We start from the raw sequence: 13,945 nt of genomic DNA, 5'->3' as shown, positions 1-13,945 counted from the left end.
ATAATTAAAAATTAATTTTTAAAATTAAATAATAATCTAAAAAATTTATCTACAATATTTAGCAAAAATGACTTAGAATCAATTAAATTTTATTCATTTTTATCACAGTTACATATAAGAGAATTGTTTTTTGGGAAAAGCTTGGGACCCCCACTGGGGAGACCCCGCACCCCCAGTGGGTGCTGATTGGCCAGTTTTTTTTTTTTTTTTCTTCACCAATCACCAACCCCCACGTGTGTGCGGGGGGGGGGGGGTGGTGGGAGGTGGAGGTGGAGTGGTGGTCTCAATCAGGTCTCTTGTTTTTTATTCTTATGTCATTAATTATGTACTCTAAGTTCTTAATAACAAATATATGTCATAATTTAAGTGGTAAAAATTAAAAAATAAATCACAAAAATTATATTTGTGATAAAATATAAATACATTTTGTCTTATGAGTTTCGTAAATTTAATTTATCATATGATAGTGGTAAATTACATTTGTCAATATAGTAATTTTTTCATATTTTGTGAAGTCTAAAAATTATAATTTGTTTTATATTATAAAATTTACGTAAAAATGAATTAGTATTCACTTGTGATTTTAAATTTGGGTTTTGGCCTCGTTTAGGAACTGTCTGTTTTAGTTTAAAAGTAAAAAAGTTACTAAAAAAATCAAAAAGTCAATAACTTATACAAAAAAGTCAAAGATTCTATTTTCTCTCTACTTTTTACACAACTTTTCGTAAAAAATCAAAAAGCCATTCCAAACATACTAGTTTTTTTAACCTCATATGTTAGCTAAAAAGTCAAAAAGTTACTAAAATAACATGCCAAACGAGGCCTTAACGTTAGATTTACGCCAACTTATTATTCACCTAATCATTAAAAATTGTCTTGTTCTATTCTCAACTTATATGAATCGTTTGACCTATCTATTTATTAAATTAGTAAATAAATATTTATAAATATTTTTTTAATGAAAAAAATAAGAAATCTGGACTTATTTTATACATACTTATCAAAAAGTTTGAACTATAGTTTTTTATATTTATGTTTAAAACAATTAAATGAATAGAATGTCTAAAAAAATTATTTAAGATAAAATCACCCTAAATTGTATGTCATATTCTAGTTCTAATAAATTTAAATTTTGTATTTAAATTATATCATAGTTTATCAGTTCGTGATTGATATGAGCTAATTTGAGGGTTCTAATATTGGATTAAACACTAAAAAGTAGCCAATAAAATTTAATTTAAGTCGATTTTTTTTGCCAATAATTCTTGATTTAAACCTAGTCCTTAGAGAATCGTTTAGTTGATATCCAATCCATGAGTTAGTAGGCCTACCTATTTATTTAATTTTTAACTAGCATATCACCCGTGCTATGCAGGAATTGTATTTACAATTATCTATATATGTGAATTGTGATTTTTAAATGTCTTTTTTTTTAAATGTTTTTTTTTCTTTTTTTATATTATATTAAAGTTTAATATTTTGATAATAATCATATGTGTTAGACTTTTCAAGGAATTAACTGTCTTTTTTTTATTATATTATATTAAAGTTTAATATTTTGATAATAATCATATGTGTTGAACTTTTCAAAAAAAAAATTTATGCTTGTTCTTAATGCATTAAAGTGTTATTATGATGGATAATAATCAAATGTGTTGGGACTTTTAAAGGAATTCATATGTGTTGGATTTCAAAGAATTTTTTTTATGCTTGTTCTTAATGCATTAAAGTGTTATTATGACTGTAAGACTTGGGGGTTGGGAGAAGTTAATAAATGCTAAGTTTTTTTTTTTTTTAAATAAAAAAATCAAGAAATTTAGATTGAGAGATTGAAGCTCCCACAAGGCTTGGGGTTAAAAACCCCCTTTTGCTTAATATATAGTATAGATAATATATAATATATAATATAATATAATATATATATATATATATAGTTTATAAGATGAGAGAAATAAAGTGCTATCTTATTATAATGGAGATCTTACAAAAAAAAAACATGTACACATGAATGTCCTCCTATTTTATTGTGTTTACAATTATCTATATATGTGAATTGTGATTTTTAAATTTTTTTTTTATATGTCTTCTTTTTTTTCCTTTTTTATATTATATTAAAGTTTACTATTTTGATAATAATCATATGTGTTGGACTTTTCAAGGAATTAAATGTCTTTTTTTAATTATATCATATTAAAGTTTAATATTTTGATAATAATCATACGTGTTGGACTTTTCAAGAAATTTTTTTTATGATTGTTCTTAATGCATTAAAGTGTTATGTGGAGAAGTGGTTTGGAAATACTCTTCTGATCCTGGGGAACGCTCGTAATCCTCTTTTGGTCACCTGAAAAAGAATAAAGCACTCCGGCGGGGGTGCCGAAATTAGCACTCCGACGGACAAGTCAGTAACCACACTCAGGAATACTTATATTCTAAGTTAAGCACTACAATTCTCACATACCTCTTTCTTGCTGATGTTCTTCTATTTATATCTTTTCTTCCATGGGTCTTGGGATTAGATCCATTTCCAACTCATATTCGGCACATCTTATAATAGACCGACCCTCACTCGGCCCCTTGCCTAATCGGCTATTTAGCCGAATAGGGTTGGATTTGAACATGCGAGCCAATTGCCGAGTGCTTCGAATCTCGACTCTCCGAGATTCGACTATCTGGAATCTCTATGAGTCCCTCTTCTCGGCCCCCACAATTGCCCCCCAAGCACTCCACTAACGACAGTTGGCTGAAATGTTTGGTTTCGAACTCGAAGAGTCAGAGCCGAAATTCGGCGGCTAACCGTATTCCAATGCAAATGTCTGTACACACACTTCCTGGTTATCATTTCAACTTCCCGCCTCTTTCGTACGTTTTTATTTATTGCGATTTGAAATTTCGACGTCTTTTCAAATGCATACATGCTTTTAGACGCCTGTCGCTAGATTGCCTTCCGAACTACCTCTGCAACTTCCTACTCTTCTCTATCTCCTTCGCCTCTTGTAAGTTCTCTCATTCTCTGCTTTGTTTTTCTTTTGGCTTAGCATAATCCTATTGGCTGGGGGAATGGCGAAACATTTAAAATATCTCCTCTCACAAGATTGAATTTCTGGCTTCCGACGCCATTTTTCCATTCCTGATGATGTTCGTCTGTCATTTGTGGCAAACGGCACCCTCGATATAGAGAGGGTTGATGAGACGACGATTGTCTTCCCTCTTCTATTAATCGTAGAGGGTGGGGTCCGTTTTCCCCTTCACCCTCTCCTTAGGGCCATGCTTTGCCATTGGGGGTTAATCCCTTACCAAGCCAGCGTCAACTTCTATAGGATCGTGATGGGGATTATCACACTAAATCGCCGCCTTAGGCTTAACCTTGGCATTCCCGTTATTCAGCATTGCTACGCCTTGGCCAAGTCTTCTGGTCAGCACGGGCGTTATTTCCTTAGGGCCAAAGACACCGACCATCAACTAGTGACTATGCTTTCCAGCTCTGGGAAGCGAGTCGATGATGTTATGGTCGTCGTCCAAGGAAACTGGAAATTCGGCAAAAGCGAGGATCGCCTTGATCGTATTCCTAGACGGAGGGGCGAACCAGATGGCCAAGTATCTTCTTTTATTTATTTACTTGTTACATTTATAAAACTTTATTTTCGGGACCTCATGATTTTGCTTTTGCAGGAAACGATTTGAAGAAAGTCTTGATCTCGACCGATGACGCCATCCTTTCGGAAATCAAGACTGCGCTCAAGTATTTTGGCCGACCAAGTCTTCAGAAGCAGGGGAGGGCAGCCCACGTTCTGCTCCGCTACGAACCAACTTATACGACCTTTTCAGCGGCAGAAGACATCCTAATTCCGGAGGGTGAGGAGTCTCTTATCGCCCTTATCTTGACTGATTTCAGAAATTTGAGGCAAGTCGGTTGCGAGGGATCAGATTCGGAGCGATCGGAAGTAGCTGAGGTTGACGAGGCTTTGAAGTTAGCATTTGAAGAAGCCGGCCTCAATTCGGCTGATCCTCCGTCCACTTCGGGTCAGGAGGACCGTCCGCTCGACGATATTTTTCACGGTCTAGAGGACCTTCCCGGCGCATTCCCAGAAGATATGGCTGGGTTGAGCCTCACTAAACTTGCCAAGAAGGCAAACGCGGAAAGGATGGCCCCGCGGCAAAGGGCGGAGGAGATTCAGGCTGCCGAATCTCAGTCCCAGACCTCCTTGCCTATTATTGAGGGGACGACAAAGAACGGAAGTACCGAGGCAGAACCTTTTGTGCAGGCAAGTGTGGAAGCTGAGCAAAGGGTGGAGAAACGCCCTGCCGATGTCGAGGCCAGCTCAGAAGAACGTGCCGACAAACGACCTCGTTTGGAGGAGTCGGATGTGATCGTAGATTTTGTTATCCATCCCAAGATAAAGAATATGCCGATCTCCTCTGATGCTTCGGTGATCAAAGATCCAACGGTTGCACTCAGCTTGGCGACGTCCGTTTCACTGCCTATTGACAAGGCAGCTTTTCGGGCAGAGTTGGATCTGGTTGCAATCGGGTTGGCCGTGCAATCGGCTCTTTTGGTATATATCTGCACTTTGTCTTTTCTCTTTATGCAAATATTATTTTGTTCTTATCTTCCTATTTTGCAGGCCGTCGAAAGAATAGCCGACATGGGTCGTCGTTATCACGATGCCGTCGAGCTAATTGGCCGTTTACAAGCGGAAGTTGAGGGCCAAAGGAGTAGAGCGCAGACGGAGGGCGCCCGTACCGAGACCGAGATGGAGAGAGCCCGCAATACTGAAGAATTGAGATCAGTCGCCGAGAAAAGGGCGGATGCGAGCGACGACGCGCTTAAATTGGCCTAGGAGGCGATCTCTAAATTGGAGGCTGGGTTGGAAGAGATAACGGCAGCGAAAGAAACGGCCGACCTGAAGGCTTCCAGCGCATTTGATGCTGGGAAAAAATCTGCTTTTGATGAATATGTAGACGAAGTCCCCAAATTTGAGAATCGGGGATTTAAACACGGCTGGCTCAAAGCCCTTGCTGCTGCTGATGTGACATTGGCTACGCCAATTCCATACGAGCAAGTGGATGTTAAGCCGCTGGAGTCCGACTCCGAGGACTAATTTGGGCGGCTCTTATTTTTTGTTTTAGGATTTACATGTAATTTTCAGCTTTTTACAGCTTTTTGTCTAGTAATTTTCATATGTAAAATGGTTACAATTTGTGTCCAATTTACTTAATGAAAATTCATTTTGTATTTTGCTGTTACTAATGAATGGAATTGTTTGGTTGCTATTTTGGATAAAACGTTGTGTATACTTGCCGACTAGATGATAGGCCGTTTAGATAGTTAGGCCGTTTAAAAAGCCGAAAATCAGTACATGAAGTGGCTGTGGCACACTTTAATCGGCATGGGGCCAAGATGCTCGGCCGGTTAGATTAATAAATCTGCCCTTGCCCCAGCCAGTGCATGGACTTCAAGGCATTCGCCCATAATCGTCGTTTAGATAATTAGGCCATTTAAAAAGCCAAAAATCAGTACATGAAGTAGCTATGGCACGCTTTAATCGGCAGGGGGCCAAGATGCTCGGCCGGTTAGATTAATAAATCTGCCCTTACCCCAGCTAGTGCATGGACTACAAGGCATTCGCCCATAATCGCCGTTTAGATAGTTAGGCCGTTTAAAAAGCCAAAAATCAGTACATGAAGTGGCTGTGGCACACTTTAATCGGCATGGGGCCAAGATGCTCGACCGGTTAGATTAATAAATCTGCCCTTGCCCCAGCCAGTGCATGGACTTCAAGGCATTCGCCCATAATCGCCGTTTAGATAATTAGGCCGTTTAAAAAGCCAAAAATCAGTACATGAAGTGGCTGTTGCACACTTTAATTGGCATGGGGCCAAGATGCTCGGCCGGTTAGATTAATAAATCTGCCCTTGCCCCAGCCAGTGCATGGACTTCAAGGCATTCGCCCATAATCGCCGTTTAGATAATTAGGCCATTTGAAAAGTCAAAAATCAGTACATGAAGTGGCTGTGGCACGCTTTAATCGGCATGGGGCGAGGGCGTTTGGAGACTGCCAAAAGCGTTAATGAAATTTCCTCGGGGTCGCTGCATGCCTACGAATAAATGGGGTGAGCTCGCGCTAGTGGGTCCACTTATTCTTATTCAGACTCAATTTGAACTAGCTTGGGATGAGGGCGAATGTCAAACAGAATGTTCTTCAACAACAGAGGAGAGGGACGAACGCTGGTTGAGCTAAATACTGCGATGAATCGTAGTGGCGAGCCTGCGCGTGCGGGAGGAAGGGCGTCTATGGAAAGTGAAAAACATCAACCTTCAAGCCGTCGAAGCAGATCACCCCGAAAATAGAAGCATCAACGGGGAAGCTCCCCGCAACCACGACTGAGGAATGAGTCAGATGCGACGCCACGACCATTGAGTTTTGCGGTGTTCGTGGGGAATAAACCGATGACTGAGGCAGATTCCATCGTCAATGATCCGGATGTAGCTGTCAAGTTTGCCCGACATATCTTTCCGCCGGAAGTCCAACAATCGATGGTTGGACGACGCAATTTCGAAGTGTTTCGAGAAGGAATTCATGGGACGGTGAGGGGGCTGTACACTGTCTACAAAGTCGGCATGCGTTTGCGCGCCGCGCGGCGGGATATGGAGAAAATGGACGAATGGGTCCGCAGTTCGGAGGCTCATGCGGAGAAGGCGAAGGGCGAGCTTAGGGAGCTTAGGAAGGTTAAAATTGTCGATCCGTGTGCGGCGGGTCAATCTAACCCGATTGTGGACGAGAGGGTGACCCAACGGCTATTGAGTCATGCCATTGCCGACCGAGATACGGCAGGCATGTTTGCCGTAGCAAATGCGAGGGCCAAGGGTTACGAGGAGGGTTTCCATGCTGGCCGGAAAGTTGGGATCGACAAAACGAAAAAGACTGTAGACACCCCATTTTTGACCGTCCTCAAGACTTGGACGTCACCGTTCGAACACTCGGTGATTATCCATGTTTGTGTTCGTTTGGAGTTCCCGGAGGTCTCGGCTCGCGCGCCTTGCCTCAGGATCCTCGAACTTGACCGTTTAGTGTCTGGTTTTGCACCAAACACTTGCATCTTGCCTTTGAGAGGCAGGGTGGGGCTTGTAGACCATCCCCACCCACCACCGGCAGTGGCTAGATGCCACCGGCTGGTTTTTACTGCCACCGGCAATATAGTTTGCCGGCCGGCACTCTTTGTTGCCGGTCAGCACTATTTGTTGCCGACCGGCACTCCTTTTGGCCAAGATGGCATTTTTGGCCGGCCGATTGCTGTTCATCTGCTTTTGCAGATATTTTTAGACAGCTGTATTGCTTTTGCTCCCCTCCATACACGTGTATGGAGGGATCTCCCTCTTGCAAAGCTTGTCTTGTAAGCTTTACAAGAGGCATATAGAGAGGAGCCCTCTCTAAGGCAAGAAGGGCTTTTTTAGACATTTTTGAGAGAGAAAAATACAGACCAAGCTCTGGTTTTTTTTTAGGGTTAGGGTTAGATATACACTCTCTATCTCTCTTTCCCTCTTATTTGTACACTAGGTGTTTTGTGTCTCACTATTGCACACAAACACCTAGTGTTTCACCTTCCTCTTGGAGCTGAGGTTCTAAAGGCTTGTTCTTGAGTTTCTTGACTGGTTTGGAGCCAAAGGAGGCCATTGGAACACCATTGTTGAAGAGGACTACAAGGGTAAGAAACTAGTCCTTTTTTCTCCCATTTTTGCATTGATTTTCCACCTGTCTTAGAGCTGTTTTTGTGATTATTGTATAACATAAAAAAGTTCTGTTTTTAAGCCCTCTTTATTGTTTATTAAGAGTGTTTTGTTGTTTGAGGGTTGTTGACCACCCTTAGGCCTCAAAAGGCCTCATTTTGAGCCATTTTGTATTAGCTCCGGGATTTTGGTGTTGAGGTCTCTTCACCACTGAAATCTTGAGGGATTTCAGTGGTGAAGATGATTCTTTGAAGTCCCAAGAAGGAGAGGGCCACCCCCTCTCCTTGTTGTCCTTGAAAAGGGCATATTTTGGCCTCTAAAGGAAGCCTATGCTTGAGTGTGTGTTGAGCATGTTTGGTTTGTTTTTCATGCTTATATATCCATAATATAACATGATTTCAAGTTGGTTTTGGAACTCCATGCATGTTTAGCATAGTTGCCTTGTAATGCCTTGTTTATGCCTTAATGTGCCTTAGGTTGTTAGCCTTTGTTGGAGCATATTTTAGGCTTAGTCTTGTGAAGATTATGTGCTTATTTTGCCATGTTCTAGGTCTGTCCATAGTCGTTTGGGTTGATCTTTGCATGCTTGACATAGCTCTTTTGTATTTGGGCTTGTTGGCCTTGAGTATGTGCATGTGTAGCATAGCATCTTTGCATTGTTTTGGTGATTTGGGATCATTCTATATGCCATTTCAGTCCCATTTCCATGCTTGTATGATTACCTTGCATGCCTCTTTAATGCTTTGAAAGCATGTGTTGCAATGCTCCATGTTTTGGCCATGGTGCATGCCTTTGTATTTGGGCCATTTAGATGCCATCTAAAGAGCCCTTTAGCCTTGATTTAACGTGCTATAAACCTGTCTTTGGTTGCTTAATGCATGCCTTGTTTGGTCTTGTTAAGTATAGCTCAATGCCACTTTGGTTTACTTTGAACACCTAGGCCATTTGTTGCATGCTTGACTTGATTTGTTGCTTGGTTTGGCACCATGTATTAGCATGATTTCAAAGCTTATAATGCATGCTAATTGTTCATGTTTGTCCCTTTCAAGTGTACTTGAATGTTGATTGATTTGTGCTTAAGTGTTGGTCCTTATGTGCACGTGTGTGTGTATGCCATTTAGCCCTCACTTTTTAGCACTTTGGCCACTGTTTTAGGCCTTATTAGAGCTGCCTAATTCATGTATAAGACCATCTTAGCATTAGTTTGCATTGCCATATGTATGCTTGTATGCTTGCATAAGTGCTTTGCCATGCCATGTTGCATCCTTAGCTTGTATGCCTAGGTTGCATTGCATCTTGCATGCATTCCTTGTCCCTTGACTTGGGTGATAGGGATTGGGAGTTTTGTTTGATTGGTATGCATGCATTTGAAATCAAAGATTGCATACTTGGTTCTTTGGGCCATCATGCATGGAAATGCGTGATTGGTGGTCCGAGAACCGAGGCACATGTCCCTTTGAGTCATTACAATGATAAGGGACATGGTTGGTGCATACATGCCTTGAATTGTGTTGCCATGCTTTGCCTTGCCCTCTGTTGCTGCCAGTTGCAGGTTCTGTAGGCTTTCTCTGCCGACCGGCAGTGTAAGGTGCCGGCCGGCAATCTTTTTCTGCCGACAGCTTCAATTTTGTGCCGATGGACACATGCCAGTGCCGGTGATGATTCCACTCAGCCGGTGGTACTCCCCAGTACCTAGGGATGCAACCCTGAGGTTTTGACAGCCTCCAGAGGAGGAAAGGAAGGAAAACAGAGGCAGCCCATGCATGGTGGCGCGCTTCCCGAGGCATTTTCCTGCTTTAATTAATTTATTTAATTTGTTAATTAAATTAGTTAATTTGTAATATTAATTAGCTTGCGTAGTTAATTAATTTGTAATATTTATTCGGTCCCTCCGAGCGAGGGCAAATTTGTAATAAGTGTGTGTGGGTGGTGTGTATGTCTTCCAACCCCACTTCTTTCTTCCCTTTTATTTACCTGCTTACGGTGGTAGATTAGGGCATGTTTAATTTAGCATACCTTATGCTACGCATGTGTGCATCCATGCATTTGTATTACATGCATTAGGCTCGGTACATCACGCTAATTGCATTCATACTTCAAATCAAAAATTGAATATGTGATAATTGTGCATTTTCACATGACATGTCTAGGATTAGCCGAGCCTATCTTAGCAACATTTTGTATGCGATGCATTAGGCACTTCCCATGGACTTGGATCATGCATGTTTGCTAACAAGTTCTTTGTTTTGGCACGGAGTACTATGTAAGTATTTCCGCTTTAGCATATCACATGAGTGTGAATATTGCCATGACAGCATGCTTAACATATGGCTAGATGCTTATGTGTTAAACTATTTTGAATGCCTGTGGGTGAAGGTTGGGTTGTTTGAGTTGGAAAAACTCGTTGAAATCCGTATTTTACCCTACTTGCGAGTAGCAAATTCCAAAGCATTTTCAAACCGAACGGATATGCAATGTTTATTTCCAAATTAGGCAACCTAGTCTATACTTGTTTGCTGTGCGCATATCATAGTAATTCTAGGCTAATAATTGGTTTTAGAACACGTAAAGTTTTCAAAAACGGATATCACGGTTAGTAGAGGCCGGTCTTCGGACCGGGCGAAAGGGGGTGCTCATAGCTGACCTTCCCCGATCGTACCCAAGCTCCCGAGCCGAGACAACTCCGGTGATGACGGACATGTGGCCTTCAGCACCGAGTCAGGGTTTCCTAAATTCCCCATTTAAAAAATATTTAGGTGGCGACTCTGTATCTGGCAAAGCAGTCCATGTTTGGCACTACTTTTTCAAAAATCTGTTTCTCAAAACGATTTGCCAGATTTGGACTCTTTGGTTCAGATTAAGAATCGTGACACAAATCGAGAGTCCGAACTGTAGCAGCAAGGTCCCCCCCCCCGCGGGCGTTGTTACAGTTTCTGGCGACTCTGCTGGGGATTTTTAGAGAGCTTGACTCGAACTCGTGATATCTTGTTTTGATTCCATTTATGTGTCTCTTTGCATTGCATGTGCATTGGTGCGCCTAGGAACACAGTGTTTGCCATCTGCCATTCCTGAACGGTTTACCGGAGGCTTGTCTTGTCAAGGCATGTCCATAAGGCTGACCGGCTATGGGCTCTGAGCCTCTGACAGTATGGGAACACAAACCCCGGTTTTTACCAGGGCACCCTTTTTGACCATTCAACCTAGTGCATATTCGGAATCCATAGTGACCATTCCAAACTAGGACAGGTTGCTCACCCGATGTTAGGTTGTTTGAAACCGCTGTGTGCATAGTGAAACCCTAGCTCCTGACAAAATAGGACAGGGAAACCCTACCCCAACATAGGGGTGTTTTGGCTCTCTTTACTTGCTATGTGCTTTTAGAGTGTATCTCTACAGGAATGCATATACTAGTTTGCACATTTGAGTATCGGGCCCGAAGGCGCCAGAATCAGTATTGTTGAGAATCAGTTATCAGGAATCAGTTATCCGCGGGTATCAGATTCAGTATTTTGGGAACAGAAATCTGGGAACAGTGATCAGCAGTAGGGTACAGTTGTTTGGCTACACCCGTGTTTGATCAGTTTGGGCTGAAGTGCTGTCTGTTTTTCTTTCAGTTCAGAGAGTTGCAGAGTTGATACAGAACAGCCAGTGTCTCCCCTTTGCTGAGGCAAGATTTATGGCGACACAAAGTTCAGAAGAAGTTGTGGTTATGACGGCTGCATTGGAGCAGGGAGCCGCTCCGCAGAATGAGGCCGCCATTAGTATGTCATACCCGCCCAGGTCGCCCGTTGTGCACCCGGTTTGGGCTCCCCAGTTATATCAGGCTCGTGAGCCCACCACCTTCGAATTGATGGGAATGATAGGTGACCTCCAAAGGTCTGTGGCAGACCTCGCCTATGGAATGTCGGCTTCACCTCCAGCGGCGCCGTATGCCGGGAATTTTGTACCACAGGAGCCCCCGCTACTGGGGCGGATTGTGATAGAGCTCAGCCAGCCAGAGGTGGCTTCCGGCTATAGCCACGACATGCCAGCACCAACCCAGACCCTTGATCAGGCTGAGGCCAGGGGAAAGGACAAGGCAAAGGTAGACGCCGACCCTATTGAACAACTGCTGTGGGCAGTCGAGGCTCTGAAAGTCAGAGGAATGAGCAAGCAACAAACATCTGCAATAGTGACCAAAGCTGTAGATGACGCTTTCCCCGCTCCAATCAAAGGCAGTTCAAGCCAGGCAGAAAACCGGGATGGGCCCCGTCATGCCCAGACAGTTCCAGTAGTTCCCAACCCTGCACCGGGGAAGGTTCAAAAAGCCAAGGCAGCGCCAGCTGATCCTTTCGCCAGCGCATCTGTCAAGAATCCTCAAACTGCAAAGTACCTGCCCCGAGGGCGCAGGGTCTTTCATGACCTCCACATGCCTTTGTCTAGGGCATTGCTAATACTGGCGAAGAATGGGCACCTTAAGCCTTTGGAGCCCCGGCCACTCCCGAAGAATCTCCCCGCCACTCATGATGCTACCTTGTACTGCGCGTACCATCAACAGTCCGGTCATAGTACCGATGGATGTTCCCGCCTTCGTCATGAAGTGCAGGATTTGATTGATAACAAGGTTATCCTACCACCCACCTCAGGCAAGCCCGTCACCACTTAGTTGTTGGATTTCGAGGGCTCAGATGCTGCGAGTATGTAAAGTGGACCGCCTGCGGGCAACATTTGGTGTGTTTTTGAAGCGTCTGGCACGCATTTTTGAGCATCGGTGAGACTGAGTTTTGTAAATCCTGGCTTGGATGTCGAGTCAGTCTTTTGTTTTGAGTCTGTCTCTTTGTCTTGAGTCAGTCTTTTACTTAAGGGTCTGTCTTGTTGTATCGAGTCAGTCCCCGTTGTATATAATACCAGGTGATTCAGGGTTGTTGTCCCGAACACCGTTTTGTTTTGTAAATTATCTGTTTTTGTTTTCGAGTCTGTTTCTGCCGAGGGGTCAGTTGCACCAATAGAACCGATTGAAACAGCTGTTACTAACTCAACTTCATGCTTACTTTCAGCAGAAGTGCCGGAGAAATCGAATGGGCTGACAGTACATCTCGCCTGCTCTCCTGTGTGCCAAACTCATTGCATTAACCTAAGTTTTTAAAAAAAAAACAAACCTTTTGAACACTGCGGTGATAAAAACGAAGAGGAAGGAATTCCTCGGGTTTTGCAAAATTTTGATCATTTTGAGAGAAAGAGAGGCGCGCTAAGCCTTTTTATGAATAAAGCCATGCTTGTCGGCGTGAGTACTGAGGAGGATCCTGACCTGATCCAGATTGGTTCCACACTATCTTCGGCGCGAGCGATTTGTCGCTTTCTTAAAAACTTTCAAAAACAAATGTTTTACGCGGCCCTGCGAAGACCTGTGTGGAATCGTTCTTGAGATTGCACAGCCTAGGATCGCTCTCAGCCTCAAGATTCAACCCGTTCAAACTTTGAACCCGTTCAGAATGTTCAGAAAGTTCAACGGACAAACGCCATGAAAGGCCCGTGTGGCCAGTTTTGAGGTAGCCTTCGATCAAGAAGCATCAAAGCCGAATCAGAAGGAGTAGATCTCGCCGGAAGAAGCTCGTGGAGCAACCTTGATGGATTCTTCTGCAAATCAGTGCAACAGCCGTTCTCCTAGACACAGAGAGGCTTCAATTTCAAAAAACCATTTGGCATGGACTTGCTACACTTTTACCCTTTGAGAGGCTCGCTGGGCCGAAAACCCGGAAGGGCGACCCAGGCAAAAGTTAGAGCAAGAGAAAAATACAAAAAAGAAAAAAATGCAAAGAAAAGAACAAAAAAGAAAATAAAAAAAAAGAAATGAAATGAAAAGAAATGAAAAGAAAAGAAAAACAAAGCTCGCAAGGTCGAAAACCCGCATCGGGCGCCTTGGCAAAAGTTAGAGCCTAAAAAGGAGAGGTTAAATACCCGAGTGTACCTTAACACCGGAACTACGTAAGGCTTGATTCCCATGTTTGGGATACGTAGGCAACTTCATCATGAAGTCCAGCCCCCAACGCTTTCATAAGCGTCTCAGTCCATGCAATGGTTTCAATTTCATCTCAAAGTCCAGTCGCCAACACCCTCCAAAGGCGACTGTGTCCATATATTTGTTGTGACCGTCTTCGTCATCTCTGTGTCCGAGAGTTTGACCACCGCCAATGAAGACTGTCTGCGAATTGCTGCGGCACTATCCCAAACAAGGGG

Source organism: Camellia sinensis, chromosome 3 (assembly GCF_055761805.1).
Source record: "Camellia sinensis isolate YWXY chromosome 3, ASM5576180v1, whole genome shotgun sequence".
Classification (NCBI taxonomy): Eukaryota; Viridiplantae; Streptophyta; class Magnoliopsida; order Ericales; family Theaceae; genus Camellia; species Camellia sinensis.
This window is presented reverse-complemented; position numbering follows the sequence as displayed.